Here is a 16832-nt window from a genome sequence, read left to right on the forward strand (position 1 = left end):
GGTTTGCATATTTGGTTTCTCTAAGGTCTAGATAATTTCTAGTATTGAGTTTGAACAACAAGGAAGATGGTGTAGAGTCTTATAATGTTTTCAATATGTCTTTTATGTGAGTTTTGCTGCACCGGTTCATCCTTGTGTTTGTTTCAAATAAGCCTTGCTAGCTTAAACCTTGTATCGAGAGGGAATACTTCTCATGCATCCAAAATACTTGAGCCAACCACTATGCCATTTGTGTCCACCATACCTACCTACTACATGGTATTTTCCGCCATTCCAAAGTAAATTGCTTGAGTGCTACCTTTAAAATTCCATCATTCACCTTTGCAATATATAGCTCATGGGACAAATAGCTTAAAAACTATTGTGGTATTGAATATGTAATTATGCACTTTATCTCTTATTAAGTTGCTTGTTGTGCGATAACCATGTTTCTGGGACGCCATCAACTTTTCATTGTTGAATTTCATGTGAGTTGCTATGCATGTTCGTCTTGTCTGAAGTAAGGGCGATCTACACTGAGTTGAATGGTTTGAGCATGCATATTGTTAGAGAAGAACATTGGGCCGCTAACTAAAGCCATGATCCATGGTGGAAGTTTCAGTTTTGGACAAACATCCTCAAATCTCTAATGAGAAAAGAATTAATTGTTGCTGAATGCTTAAAGCATTAAAAGAGGAGTCCATTATCTGTTGTCTATGTTGTCCCGGTATGGATGTCTAAGTTGAGAATAATCAAAAGCGAGAAATCCAAATGCGAGCTTTCTCCTTAGACCTTTGTACAGGCGGCATAGAGGTACCCCTTTGTGATACTTGGTTAAAGCATATGTATTGCGGTGATAATCCAGGTAGTCCAAGCTAATTAGGACAAGGTGCGGGCACTATTGGTACACTATGCATGAGGCTTGCAACTTATAAGATATAATTTACATGATGCATATGCTTTATTACTACCGTTGACAAAATTGTTTCATGTTTTCAAAATCAAAGCTCTAGCACAAATATAGCAATCGATGCTTTTCCTCTATGGAGGACCATTCTTTTACTTTCAATGTTGAGTCAGTTCACCTATTTCTCTCCACCTCAAGAAGCAAACACTTGTGTGAACTGTGCATTGATTCCTACATACTTGCTTATTGCACTTATTATATTACTCTATGTTGACAATATCCATGAGATATACATGTTACAAGTTGAAACCAACCGCTGAAACTTAATCTTCTTTTGTATTGCTTCAATACCTTTACTTTGAATTATTGCTTTATGAGTTAACTCTTATGCAAGACTTATTGATGCTTGTCTTGAAGTGCTATTCATGAAAAGTCTTTGCTTTATGATTCACTTGTTTACTCATGTCATATACATTGTTTTGATCGCTGCATTCACTACATATGCTTTACAAATAGTATGATCAAGATTATGATGGCATGTCACTCCAGACATTATCTGTGTTATCGTTTTACCTGCTCGGGACGAGCAGAACTAAGCTTGGGGATGCTGATACGTCTCCGACGTATCGATAATTTCTTATGTTCCATGCCACATTATTGATGTTATCTACATGTTTTATGCACACTTTATGTCATATTCGTGCATTTTCTGGAACTAACCTATTAACAAGATGCCGAAGTGCCGATTCTTTGTTTTCTGCTGTTTTTGGTTTCAGAAATCCTAGTAAGGAAATATTCTCGGAATTGGACGAAATCAAAGCCCAGGGGCCTATTTTTCCACGAAGCTTCCAGAAGTCCGAAGACGAGACGAAGAGGGGCCACGAGGTGGCCAAACCCTAGGGCGGCGCGGCCCCACCCCTGGCCGCGCCGGCCTATGGTGTGGGCCCCCCGTGCCGCCTCTTGACTTGCCCTTCCGCCTACTTAAAGCCTCCGTGACGAAACCCCCAGGACCGAGAGCCACGATACGGAAAACCTTCCAGAGACGCCGCCAACGCCGATCCCATCTCGGGGGATCCAGGAGATCGCCTCCGGCACCCTGCCGGAGAGGGGAATCATCTCCCGGAGGACTCTACGCCGCCATGGTCGCCTCCGGTGTGATGTGTGAGTAGTCTACCCCTGGACTATGGGTCCATAGCAGTAGCTAGATGGTTGTCTTCTCCCCATTGTGCTATCATTGTCGGATCTTGTGAGCTGCCTAACATGATCAAGATCATCTATCTGTAATTCTATATGTTGCGTTTGTTGGGATCCGATGAATAGAGAATACTTGTTATGTTGATTATCAAAGTTATGTCTATGTGTTGTTTATGATCTTGCATGCTCTCCGTTACTCGTAGATGCTCTGGCCAAGTAGATGCTTGTAACTCCAAGAGGGAGTACTTATGCTCGATAGTGGGTTCATGCCTGCATTGACACAGGACGATGTGAGAAAGTTCTAAGGTTGTGTTGTCTGTTGCCACTAGGGATAAAACATTGATGCTATGTCTAAGGATGTAGTTGTTGATTACATTACGTACCATACTTAATGCAATTGTCTGTTGCTTTGCAACTTAATACTGGAGGGGGTTCGGATGATAACCTGAAGGTGGACTTTTTAGGCATAGATGCAGTTGGATGGCGGTCTATGTACTTTGTCGTAATGCCCAATTAAATCTCACTATACTCATCATGATATGTATGTGCATGGTCATGCTCTCTTTATTTGTCAATTGCCCAACTGTAATTTGTTCACCCAACATGCTTGTTTGTCTTATGGGAGAGACACCTCTAGTGAACTGTGGACCCCGGTCCAATTCTCTTTCTTGAAATACAATCTACTTGCAATACTTGTTCTCTCGTTTTACGCAAACAATCATCTTCCACACAATACGGTTAATCCTTTGTTACAGCAAGCCGGTGAGATTGACAACCTCACTGTTTCGTTGGGGCAAAGTACTTTGGTTGTGTTGTGCAGGTTCCACGTTGGCGCCGGAATCCCTGGTGTTGCGCCGCACTACATCCCGCCGCCATCAACCTTCAACGTGCTTCTTGACTCCTACTGGTTCGATAAACCTTGGTTTCTTACTGAGGGAAACTTGCTGCTGTACGCATCACACCTTCCACTTGGGGTTCCCAACGAGCGTGTGCTTTACGCGTCATCAGTCACCATTACACCGTGAAGGAGGAATAGACTACTTTAATAACATCACAAGAGTAGCACATAGACTAATAGTGATACAAAGCTCATATGAATCTCAATCATGTAAGGCAGCTCATGAGATCATTGTATTGAAGTACATAGGAGAGAGATTAACCACATAGCTACCGGTACAGCCCTTAGCCTCGAGGGAGAACTACTCCCTCCACATGGGAGACAGCAGCGGTGATGAAGATGGCGGTGGTGTCGATGGAGATGCCTTCCGGGGGCACTTCCCCGTCCCGGCGGCGTGCCGGAACAGAGACTCCTGTCCCCCAGATCTTGGCTTCGCGATGGCGGCGGCTCTGGAAGGTTTCTCGTACCGTGGCTTTTTCGTATCGAAGATTTAGGTCAGGGAGCTTTAAATAGGCGAAGAGTCGGAGTCGGAAGGGCTATGGGGGACCCACACAGTAGGGGGCGCGCCCCCCTCTCTGGCCGCGCTGCCATGTTGTGTGGAGGCCCTGGGCCTCCCCTCTGGTGCCTCTCCGGTGTTCTGGAAGCTTCGTGGAATTCTAAGATGTTGGGCGTTGATTTCGTCCAATTCCGAGAATATTTCCTTACTAGGATTTCTGAAACCAAAAACAGCAGAAAACAGGAACTGACACTTCGGCATCTCGTCAATAGGTTAGTTCCGGAAAACGCATCAAAACGATATAAAGTGTGAACAAAACATGTAGGTATTGTCATAAAACTAGCATGGAACATAAGAAATTATAGATACGTTTGAGACGTATCACCGGACAACACGATGCCGGTAGAAAAAACCAAGGGGCAGATCGAGGCTACGCCAGAAGAGGCTATGCCGGAAACAATCATGCCGGTAGATATGAAACCGGGTAAAATTATCGAGCTGCAAGGGCAGCGTATGTTGAAGAGGATATGCCTCCACAAGGTACCGGCAGGCAAGGGCCGCGGCACTGTAGGATAACGTTGCATAGAAAACAAAAATTTTCCTACGGCGAACACGCAATCCAAGCCAAGATGCAATCTAGAAGACGGTAGCAACGAGGGGGTATCGAGTCTCACCCTTGAAGAGATTCCAAAGCCTACAAGATGAGGCTCTTGTTGCTGCGGTAGACGATCACTTGCCGCTTGCAAAAGTGCGTAGAAGATCTTGATCACGATTGGTTCCGGCGCCACGAACGGGCAGCACCTCTGTACTCGGTCACACGTTCGGTTGTTGATGAAGACGACGTCCACCTCCCGTTCCAGCGGGCAGCGGAAGTAGTAGCTCCTCTTGAATCCGACAACACGATGGCGTGGTGTCGGTGGCGGTGAAGAAGTCCGGCGGAGCTTCGCTAAGCTACGCGGGCTATATGGAGGAGAGGGGGGCGGCTAGGGTTTGGGAGGGGGTGGCCGGCCACTTCAAGGGGGGCGGCCAGCTTGTGGTCTTGGGGTTGGCCGGCCTCCTCCCTTGGCCCCTCATTATATAGGTGGATCCCCAAGTGTTGGTGTCCAAGTCTTCGAATAAGACCCGAACCAAAAACCTTCCATAAGAGGGGGAAACCTAGCCCAACTAGGACTCCCACCAAAGGTGGGAGTTCCACCTCCCATGTGGGGGGGTTGGCCGGCCCCCTAAGGGGGAGTCCACTTGGGACTCCTCCCCCACTAGGGTTGGCCGGCCATGGAGGTGGAGTCCCATGTGGACTCCACCTTCCTTGGTGGTTTCTTCCGGACTTTTCTAGAACCTTCTAGAACCTTCCATAGAACCTTCCGCGACATTTTAATTCACATAAAATGACATCCTATATATGAATCTTATTCTCCGGACCATTCCGGAACTCCTCGTGATGTCCGGGATCTCATCCGGGACTCCGAACAAATATTCGAACTCCATTCCATATTCAAGTACTACCATTTCAACATCCAACTTTAAGTGTGTCACCCTACGGTTCGTGAACTATGCGGACATGGTTGAGTACTCACTCCGACCAATAACCAATAGCGGGATCTGGAGATCCATAATGGCTCCCACATATTCAACGATGACTTTAGTGATCGAATGAACCATTTACATATAATACCAATTCCCTTTGTCTCGCGATATTTTACTTGTCCGAGGTTTGATCTTCGGTATCACTCTATACCTTGTTCAACCTCGTCTCCGACAAGTACTCTTTACTCGTACCGTGGTATGTGGTCTCTTATGAACTCATTCATATGCTTGCAAGACATTAGACGACATTCCACCGAGAGGGCCCGGAGTATATCTATCCGTCATCGGGATGGACAAATCCCACTGTTGATCCATATGCCTCAACTCATACTTTCCGGATACTTAATCCCACCTTTATAGCCACCCATTTACGCAGTGGTGTTTGGTGTAATCAAAGTACCTTTCCGGTATAAGTGATTTACATGATCTCATGGTCATAAGGACTAGGTAACTATGTATCGAAAGCTTATAGCAAATAACTTAATGACGAGATCTTATGCTACGCTTAATTGGGTGTGTCCATTACATCATTCATATAATGACATAACCTTGTTATTAATAACATCCAATGTTCATGATTATGAAACTAATCATCCATTAATCAACAAGCTAGTTTAAGAGGCATACTAGGGACTTCTTGTTTGTCTACATATCACACATGTACTAATGTTTCGGTTAATACAATTATAGCATGATATATAAACATTTATCATAAACATAAAGATATAAATAATAACCACTTTATTATTGCCTCTAGGGCATATCTCCTTGATCTCCCACTTGCACTAGAGTCAATAATCTAGATTACATCGTAATATACCTAACACCCATGGCATTACGGTGTTGGTCATGCTTTGCCCTAGGGAGAGCTTTAGTCAACGGATCTGCTACATTCGGATCGGTGTGTACTTTGCAAATCTTTACTTCTCCATCTTCGATGTACTCGCGAATCGAGTGGTAACGCAGCTTGATATGCTTCACCTCTTGTGTGACCTTGGCTCTTGTGCATTGGCGATGGCACCCATGTTATCACGGTAAATGATTAATGGGTCCAATGCACTAGGAACCACACCGAGCTCTACAATGAACCTCTTCATCCATACCGCTTACGATGAAGCCTCTGAAGCCGCTATGTACTCGATTCTCGTTGAAGACTTCGCCACCGTGCACCGCTTCGAGCTTGCCCAGCTTGCTTTGCAGCACCATTCAATATAAACACGTACCTGCATTGTGACTTAGAGTCATCGGGATCGGTGTTCCAACTTGCATCGGTGTAACCGTTTACAACGAGCTCTTGGTCACCTCCATAACAAAGAAACATATCCTTAGTTCTTTTCAAGTACTTCAGGATATTCTTGACCGCTGTCCAGTGTTCCATTCTGGATCACTTTGATATCTGCTAGTCAAACTAACGGCATGTGCTATATCCGGTCTAGTACATAGCATGGCATACATGATAGATCCTATCGCCGAGGCATAGGGGATATTACTCATCCTTTCTCTTTCTCTTGCGTAGCCGGTCCTTGAGTCTTACTCAATACCTTGCACAGTAACATAGGTAAGAACCCTTTCTTACTTTCGTCCATTATAAACTTCTTTAGAATCTTGTCCAGATATGTACTCTGTGATAGCCCTATTAGGCGTCTTGATCTATCTCTATAAATCTTGATGCCTAATATATACGATGCTTCTCCAAGGTCTTTCATTGAAAAACTAGTATTCAACTAACCTTTAACATCGCTTAATAGTTCTATATCATTCCCGATCAATAATATGTCATCTACATATAATATCGGGAATGCTACAGAGCTCCCACTCACTTTCTTGTAAATACGAGGCCTCTCCATGACCTTTTGTATAAACCCGAAGTCTTTGATTACCTTATCAAAACGTCGGTTCCAACTTCTTGATGCTTGCTTCAGTCCATAGATTGAACGCTGAAGTTTGCATACTTTGTCAGCATTTTTAGGATCAACAAAACCTTTGGGTTGTACCATATACAACTCTTCCTCAATGTCTCCATTAAGGAACGCCGTTTTGACATCCATCTGCCAAATCTCATAATCGAAAAATGCAGCTATTGCTAACAAAATCCTCACAGATTTTAGCTTCGCTACGGTGAGAATGTCTCATCGTAGTCAACTCCTTGAATTTGTCGGAAACCCTTTGCGACAAGTCGAGCTTTATAGACGATAATATTACCATCGGCATCTGTTTTTCTTTTGAAGATCCATTTATTTTCGACAGCCTTTCGGCTATCGTAAGTCTACCAAAGTCCATACTTTGTTATCATACATGGATCCCATTTCGGATTTCATGGCTTCTTGCCATTTGTTGGAATCTGGGCTCATCATCGCTTCTTCATACGTCGCAGGGTCCTCATCATTGTTATCCACAATCATGACTTTTAGACAAGGATCATACCAATCAGGAGTGGCATGTTCCCTTGTCGATCTGCGAGGTTCAGTAGTTTCCTCGTTCGAAGTTTCATGATCATTATCATTAGCTTCCTCTGTTGCCGGTGTAGGCGGTACAGGTACAACTTCGATCGCGCTACTCGATCAACGAGTATAGATTCATCAATCTCATCGAGTTCTACTTTTCTTCCAGTCACTTCTTTAGTGAGAAATTCTTTCTCAAGAAAGGTTCCGTTCTTAGCAACAAAGATTTTGCCTTCGGATCTGTGATAGAAAGTGTACCCTATAGTTTCCTTAGGGTATCCTATGAAGACGCATTTCTCCGCTTTGGGTTCTAGCTTGTCCGGTTGTAACTTCTTTACATAGGCTTCGCAACCCCAAACTTTCAGGAACGACAGCTTAGGTTTCTTATTAAACCATAATTCATACGGTGTCGTTTCTACGGATTTTGATGGTGCTCTATTTAAAGTGAATGCGGCTGTCTCTAATGCATAACTCCAAAATGATAACGGCAAATCAGTAAGAGACATCATACTACGAACCATATCTAAGAGAGTTCGATTACGACGTTCGGACACACCATTTCGTTGAGGTGTTCCCGGCGGTGTCAATTGTGAAAGTATTCCGCATTTCTTTAAATGCATGCCAAACTCATAACTCAGATACTCACCTCCACGATCAAATCGTAGAAATTTAATCTTCTTGTTACGTTGATTTTCTACTTCACTTTGAAATTCCTTAAACTTCTCGAAAGTTTCGGATTTATGTTTCATGAAATAGATATACCCATATCTACTCAGATCATCTGTGAAGGTTAGAACATAACGATAACCACCGCGCGATGCTACGCTCATTGGCCCACATACATCGGTATGTATGATTTCCAATAAGTCAGTAGCTCGCTCCATCATACCAGAAAATGGAGTCTTTGTCATTTTACCCATTAGACATGCTTCGCATCTATCAAGTGACTCAAAGTCAAGTGATTCAAGTAATCCATCGGTATGGAGTTTCTTCATGCGTTTCACTCCAATATGACCAAGGCAGCAGTGCCACATATAAGTAGAATTATCATTCAATTTAATTCGCTTAGCATCAATGTTATGTATATGCGTATCACTACTATCGAGATCTAACAGAAATAAGCCATTCTTTTGTGGTGCTCGACCATAAAAGATACTATTCATAAAAATAGAACAACCATTATTCTCAGACTTGAATGAATAACCGTCTTGCATTAAACAAGATCCAGATATAATGTTCATGCTCAACGCGGGTACAAAATAACAATTATTTAGGCTTAAAACTAATCCCGAAGGTAGATGTAGAGGAAGTGTGCCGACAGCGATCACATCGACTTTGGATCCATTTCCAACGCGCATCGTCACTTCATCTTTCAGTAGTCTTCGTTTATTCTTTAGTTCCTGTTTTGAGTTACAGATATGAGCAACCGAACCGATCAAATACCCGGGTACTAGAACGAGAACCGGTGAGATAAACATCTATAACATGTATATCAGATATACCTTCTTTCTTCTTCTTGACAAGGCCGCTCTTCAGATCAGCCAGATACTTGGAGCAATTATGCTTCCAGTGTCCCTTCTCCTTGCAGTAATAGCACTCAGCATCAGGCTTAGGGCCGTTCTTAGGTTTCATAGGAGGCGTGGCAGCTTTCTTGCCACCCTTCTTGAATTTTCCCTTAGACTTGCCCTGTTTCTTGAAACTGGTGGTCTTGTTGACCATCAACACTTGGTGCTCTTTCTTGATCTCAATCTCTGCAGCTTTTAGCATGCCAAAGAGTTCAGGTAACTCCTTGTTCATGTTCTGCATATTTGTAACGGCCCCGGGTAGTACCCCTAATTAGATTTGTTTGTTATTTTCTTTTATGCATCGTCATGACATCATGCATCATATCATTCATGTTTTTCAACACAATAAAATTATTTTGTAAACCCTAGCTATTTTGTTTTTCCCTCTCATATGGTTTTATTAAACCTACCCCTTTCTTTTCATTTAATAAAACTCTAAAATAAAACTATATTTTGTTTTGCCAAACTTTTTCCTCCATCTCTTCTTTCTTTCTTTGATTCCTATCTTTCTCCCGTTTATTCTCCTCTGATTTTGCAAAATCCCAGCAAATAGAGAAAAAGGCCAGATGGCTTCCTTCCTATCCTTTTATTTTCCTTCCACTGGCATGGTTCAACCTCTGCTGTGGTTGTCGACTTTCTCAACAGGCAGGAGGTGTGACCTCCACCACCGCACCCACCTGCTCCCTCCTCAAGAAAATTCTCACCTGCTCCCCTCCTCTCTCCCTACCTTTTTCCTTCCAGATCGAGGCTCTCCAAGAACCCTAACCCCCCTTTCCTTCTCTTGTTCCGCCGCCACTACAACTCCCTCCGTTCTTCTCCTCTTCCACAGAAAGCAGAGAGACAGAGCAAAATTCAGATAAAATTCAGTTAAACATCGCCGGGAAATCCTCAAGCTCGTCGTCGCCTAGAGCCGCCGTTAGCCGCGCTGAGCACGTGGATGGAGCCACCGTGGTGTTCTTGTTCTCTACGCTGAAGGTCAGGAGCGGAGGCTGCTCCTGGATGACACCACGGACCTCGCCGTTGCCGTCCTCTTCTACACCGATGGTCACCGCTCGCCTCTACTTCCTCTTCATCGACTCCGCCGTCGCCGTGTCGTTCCGTCTTGGACTTACACCAGGTGAGCGCCACAACCTTTTCCCCTGCTATCCCGCTCGTTTGCATCCAGCAGTTGGCGTCGTGTTCGCGGCCGATGTCATGTTTACGGAACACGAGCCGCTCGTTCGTATCTTTTCCGTCCTCGCGTTTGGAGATGTTTCTGTTGGCCGCGATCTTGTTTCAAATCACCAGACGATGCTAGCCCAGATGACCCTGCTATTGGTTCAATTCCTACAGTTTCAGGATCAAATCCCAGTGAAGACACACACCCTTTTCTTTTTTCCTTTCGTTGCATCTGTTGATTTCGGTTAACACTGCTCTTTTTCGTCGATTAATCGTCCAGCAGCGCCCAGCCGTGCTGTGGTTTCGCTTTGTTCCCTTGCTGTAAATTGTTTGGTCATGAGTAGTTTGCCCGCTGTCTCCATACAACCAGCTGCACCACTTCTACACCTTTTTCAGCTAGATACACACGAGTATAACCAATCGCTCCACCTGCTAGCTTGGCTGCTTACGTAGCTAGCTATTCACCACGTAATTGATTCAGCTGCCTGCCTGCTTGCCTGGCTAACTATCTATCACGCATCTTTGTCTAGTCAAGTTTCTGTGACACCTCAGTTCAATAACAATCTTTCGTCAGCTCTAGTATCGAGCTGCTGGATCCAACTTCCCAGCAGAACCAGATCCAAATCCCAGGGACAGCAAAATGCCTCTCTTCCGTCGCTGCTCTGCAATTTCAAATAACACCTCGGTTAAAATTCAGTTGACGATTCCTGTAGAAATATCTGTCTTTGTTTCTGTATCTTTTCAAGCCAGCGAACTAGCTCCAGATCTGGGATCAAATATCAGCACCGGAGGATTAAATCCACCCTTCCTGCCTCCAATTATCTTTACTTTGCAAAACTTGTTTATCATATATATTTTGTTCTACAAATCCAATTGCTGCAAGCAATATGTCTACCTTTATCAGAGGAAGGCATAGATTAATAAATTGTCATCCATATACATGTTTGCATATTGCATCATGTAGAATTGTGTTAGTTTGTGCATATCACCTAATATATAAGGGCGGAGTATTTGGGAATTGCAATATATGGTTCCCCGCTCCGTTTAAATTTGAATTAGCTCACCATGCCATGTCTTGCCATGCTAATCAATATTTTAATTGCGCGGTAGGAAATTAACTCGAACTTAATAATTATGTGTCGGGATTTCAATTCCGCTTAAATTGGGTAAGTTGCATTGCACCATATTTGTCATGCCATGCATATCATCTTGAGCATGCTGATTCTTCTCCGTAGTTGTAAGATTTGCATCCGTTGTTTGTTGTAGCATTTGCTTCTTCCCGGATAGGATCACGAAGTGGTGTTGCGAGACATGATGAGTTGTTCGACAAGTTCTTCTGCAACTTTTCACAGGCGAGCCCTCTCTCTTCACCTATTATACACTCTCCCTCGCATTGCTATCCTTATGTTGCGCTTCTTTATCGAGTCACGTGTCCTATTCCACTTGTTTACCATAATAATCCTATATGTATCATTCCTTACCCATAGCCGTTGCTTGATGTTTGAGCCTTGCGAGTCGTAGGCGTGTTTAGGCTCTGTTGTTTATCTCGATCTGTTATCGGGATATGTTGGGTTATTGGGAGGTTATCACATGCTATATCAGTTGTTGGAGATACACATGCTTTATTTATTGTTAACAACTAAAATTGTAAGCAGAGGCATCTGTGAGCCCCTTTGCGAAAGCATCGGAACTTTGACTTGCTAATGTCCCCTAGGACCCGAGTTCTTGTTATCTGTTCCGAGATTGAGCGCTCTACCCATGCGTGGGGACGATTATTGGGACCCCCCCTCACCCATTACCTTTTCTCAAGTCAGTTGAAAAGGGGGCCACAACCTTGGTTTTATTTGGCGCATGCATGTTTATATACTGTTGCCTTCGGGTGTTTACTTCCTGTTGCCTTCGGGTGTTTATATTATGTACTGTACCCCGCGGAACGTTTAGCGAAGCGTGTGGTTTGCACGCCTAGCCGTTAACGCAAACCCTGAGTCCGCTTCGGAGTACGGCCGGACTTCGTTACGGGTAGCTTAGTCGGGTGGCCCCCCTAGACTTTCTTGTTGAACTGGGAACGGTCTTGTTGTGAGACATCCACCTGTCGTAAGTGGGTCGAGCATGCGTATGGTTACATTTGGGCAACCCCTGCAGGGTGTACATCTTATCGATAAGCCGTGTCCGCGGTTATGGACGACTTGGAATTGTATAGCTTGATCATAGAACAACTTACACCGTTATCTTGTTGCTAATAATCTGATAATAACTTGCGTAGTAATATAGCCTTACTACAACCGTTACCCAATAAAACTTGTCCACCGTTGAGTGCCTTTTACATTGCCTCTTCGCAATTGTTGGAGGGGATATGTGTAATCGGCTGGGTTATGTTTGTGTAGTATTTTTACCTGTCACCTTGTGCGCTCTCTTATCTTATCTGATTAGACGGATGTTGTAGCGTGTCTCTATTGGTTATAGTTTTGCTGCCGCTAAACCTACCATATAGCCCTCGGCGATATATATATTATACTCGCCCGGCGAGCATAGCCATTTCTAGTCTCGCTAAGTACGTGCCGGAGTTCGTTCCTTGGTACTTACTCTCGCCTTTTCCCCTTTCTCTTTTGCTTCCTCCCTCTTGTCGGCAACCGATGGCCCGACTTTGACAGGTACAAGATGACGACGTTAGCAAGGTTACCCTTCCGGCTTGGCCTGGGCAGGGTTATGGACGCCACTGATTATCTTCAGGACTCTTAGTCCAATTTGTATCTTGTCCGTAGTCGGACGTATTCGATCTTATGTATGATTTGGATCTTTGTATTGTATATTTGTATCTTGACTCGTAGGAGTCGTTGTTGTAATATATGTATCTTGTGGGCTCTATTGTAATCCTGTTGTAATGTTACCGCTCGTGTTAATTCCTCTGGCATCACGTGTGTGATTCGTCGCACATGTCGTGCCGGAGGGCGTCTCTGAATCGATATCGTGCGGATTTCGGCGGGATCGCTGGAATCCTCATGGTACCGGTTCCGGGGCATCACAATATTGTAGTTCATCACAAAGTTCTTGTAACTTGGTGGCAGTGATTGAAGGACACGATTAATCCCCAGTCTATTAGGAATCACAATTCCCAAGTCACTGAGTTTCTTCGCATGCCCGGTCATGGCGAGCATGTGCTCACTAACGGAGCTGCCTTCTTCCATCATACAGCTGAAGAAATGTTTCGATGCTTCATAGCATTCCATGGCCGCATGAGTCTCGAATATAGCTTTCAGCTCATTCATCAACTCATGAGGATCATGGTGCTCAAAACGTTTTTGAAGATCGGATTCCAGGCTGCACAGGATGGCACACTGAACTTGAGAGTACCGAGTTTTCCGAGTCGCGTAAACAGCTTTTACTTCATCGGTTTCATCTTCTGCAGGAGGGTCACCTAGCGGTGCATCAAGCACAAATTGCAGATTTCCGCCAGAGAGGAAGATCCTCACATGACGGAACCAGTCGGTGAAGTTGCTACCGTTGCTCTTAAGTTTCTCTTTCTCTAGGAACTGATTAAAATTGATTGGGGACGCCTGATACGTCTCCGACGTATCGATAATTTCTTATGTTCCATGCCACATTATTGATGTTATCTACATGTTTTATGCACACTTTATGTCATATTTGTGCATTTTCTGGAACTAACCTATTAACAAGATGCCGAAGTGCCGATTCTTGTTTTTCTGCTGTTTTTGGTTTCAGAAATCCTAGTAAGGAAATATTCTCGGAATTGGACGAAATCAAAGCCCGGGGGCCTATTTTTCCACGAAGCTTCCGTAAGTCCGAAGGAGAGACGAAGAGGGGCCACGGAGGGGCCACACCCTAGGGCGGCGCGGCCCCCTTGGCCGCGCGGCCACGTGGTGTGGGGCCCCGTGCCGCCTCTTGACCTGCCCTTCCGCCTACAAATAGCCTCCGTGACGAAACCCCCAGTACCGAGAGCCACGATACGGAAAACCTTCCAGAGACGCCGCCGCCGCCGATCCCATCTCGGGGGATCCAGGAGATCGCCTCCGGCACCCTGCCGGAGAGGGGAATCATCTCCCGGAGGACTCTACGCCGCCATGGTCGCCTCCGGTGTGATGTGTGAGTAGTCTACCCCTGGACTATGGGTCCATAGCAGTAGCTAGATGGTTGTCTTCTCCCCATTGTGCTATCATTGTCGGATCTTGTGAGCTGCCTAACATGATCAAGATCATCTATCTGTAATTCTATATGTTGCGTTTGTTGGGATCCGATGAATAGAGAATACTTGTTATGTTGATTATCAAAGTTATGCTTATGTGTTGTTTATGATCTTGCATGCTCTCCGTTACTAGTAGATGCTCTGGCCAAGTAGATGCTTGTAACTCCAAGAGGGAGTATTTATGCTCGATAGTGGGTTCATGCCTCGCATTGACACCGGGGACAAGGATGCAGAAAGTTCTAAGGTTGTGTTGTGCTGTTGCCACTAGGGATAAAACATTGATTCTATGTCTAAGGATATAGTTGTTGATTACATTACGCACCATACTTAATGCAATTGTCAGTTGCTTTGCAACTTAAGACTGGAGGGGGTTCGGATGATAACCTGAAGGTGGACTTTTTAGGCATAGATGCAGTTGGATGACGGTCTATGTACTTTGTCGTAATGCCCAATTAAATCTCACTATACTCATCATGATATGTATGTGCATTGTCATGCTCTCTTTATTTGTCAATTGCCCAACTGTAATTTGTTCACCCAACATCTTTGTTCGTCTTATGGGAGAGACACCTCTAGTGAACTGTGGACCCCGGTCCAATTCTCTTTCTTGAAATACAATCTCTTGCAATACTTGTTCTACTGTTTTACGCAAACAATCATCTTCCACACAATACGGTTAATCCTTTGTTACAGCAAGCCGGTGAGATTGACAACCTCACTGTTTCGTTGGGGCAAAGTACTTTGGTTGTGTTGTGCAGGTTCCACGTTGGCGCCGGAATCCCTGGTGTTGCGCCGCACTTCATCCCGCCGCCATCAACCTTCAACGTGCTTCTTGGCTCCTCCTGGTTCGATAAACCTTGGTTTCTTTCTGAGGAAAAACTTGCTGCTGTGCGCATCATACCTTCCTCTTGGGGTTGCCCAACGAACGTGTGAAATACACGCCATCAAGCACATTTTCTGGCGCCGTTGCCGGGGAGATCAAGACACGCTGCAAGGGGAGTCTCCACTTCTCAATCTCTTTACTTTGTTTTTGTCTTGCTTAGTTTTATTTACTATTTTGTTTGCTGCACTAAATCAAAATACAAAAAAATTAGTTGCTAGTTTTACTTTACTTGTTATCTTGTTTGCTATATCAAAAACACAAAAAAATTAGTTTACTTGCATTTACTTTATCTAGTTTGCTTTATTTACTGTTGCTAAAATGGCCAACCCTGAAAATACTAAGTTGTGTGACTTCACAACCACAAATAATAATGATTTCTTATGCACACCTATTGCTCCACCTGCTACTACAAAGAGAATTCTTTGAAATTAAACCTGCTTTCTTGAATCTTGTTATGCGAGAGCAATTTTACAGTGTTAGTTCTGATGATGCTGCTGCCCATCTTAATAATTTTGTTGAACTATGTGAAATGCAAAAATATAAAGATGTAGATGGTGATATTATTAAACTAAAATTGTTCCCTTTCTCATTAAGAGGAAGAGCTAAAGATTGGTTGCTATCTCTGCCTAAGAATAGTATTGATTCATGGACTAAATGCAAGGATGCTTTTATTGGTAGATATTATCCCCCTGCTAAAATTATATCTTTGAGGAGTAGCATAATGAATTTTAAACAATTAGATACTGAACATGTTGCTCAAGCTTGGGAAAGAATGAAATCTCTGGTTAAAAATTGCCCAACCCATGGACTGACTACTTGGATGATCATCCAAACCTTCTATGCAGGACTAAATTTTTCTTCACGGAATTTATTGGATTCAGCTGCTGGAGGTACCTTTATGTCCATCACTCTTGGTGAAGCAACAAAGCTTCTTGATAATATGATGATCAACTACTCTGAATGGCACACGGAAAGAGCTCCACAAGGTAAGAAGGTAAATTATGTCGAAGAAACCTCTTCCTTGGGTGATAAGATTGATGCTATTATGTCTATGCTTGTGAATGATAGGACTAATATTGATCCTAATAATGTTCCATTAGCTTCATTGGTTGTACAAGAAGAACATGTTGATGTAAATTTCATTAAAAATAATAATTTCAACAACAATGCTTACCGGAACAATTCTAGTAACAACTATAGGCCATATCCTTATAATAGTGGCAACGGCTATGCTAATTCTTATGGGAATTCTTACAACGATAATAGGAGTTCACCCCTGGACTTGAAGCCATGCTTAAAGAATTTATTAGTACACAAACTGCTTTTAACAAATCTGTTGAAGAAAAGCTTGGGAAAATTGATATACTTGCTTCTAAAGTCGATAGTCTTGCTGCTGATGTTGATCTTTTGAAATCAAAAGTTTTGCCTAATGAGAATCATCATAATAAAATTGTTACTACAGCAAATGCCATTCAAGTTAGAATTAATGAGAATATAAGATTAATGGCTGAACTGCGTGCTAG

General features: G+C 43.6%; 1 long non-coding RNA gene across 1 annotated transcript; it reads left to right on the forward strand.

The window, feature by feature from the left end:
- Positions 1 to 9642: 9642 nt before the first annotated feature.
- Positions 9643 to 13049, forward strand: LOC139838617 (uncharacterized). Its single transcript, XR_011756173.1, has 2 exons — positions 9643 to 10181; positions 11489 to 13049. It is a non-coding gene; the product is annotated as an uncharacterized lncRNA (long non-coding RNA).
- Positions 13050 to 16832: the final 3783 nt, after the last annotated feature.

This window comes from Lolium perenne, chromosome 3, assembly GCF_019359855.2.
Source record: "Lolium perenne isolate Kyuss_39 chromosome 3, Kyuss_2.0, whole genome shotgun sequence".
In the NCBI taxonomy this organism is placed as follows: Eukaryota; Viridiplantae; Streptophyta; class Magnoliopsida; order Poales; family Poaceae; genus Lolium; species Lolium perenne.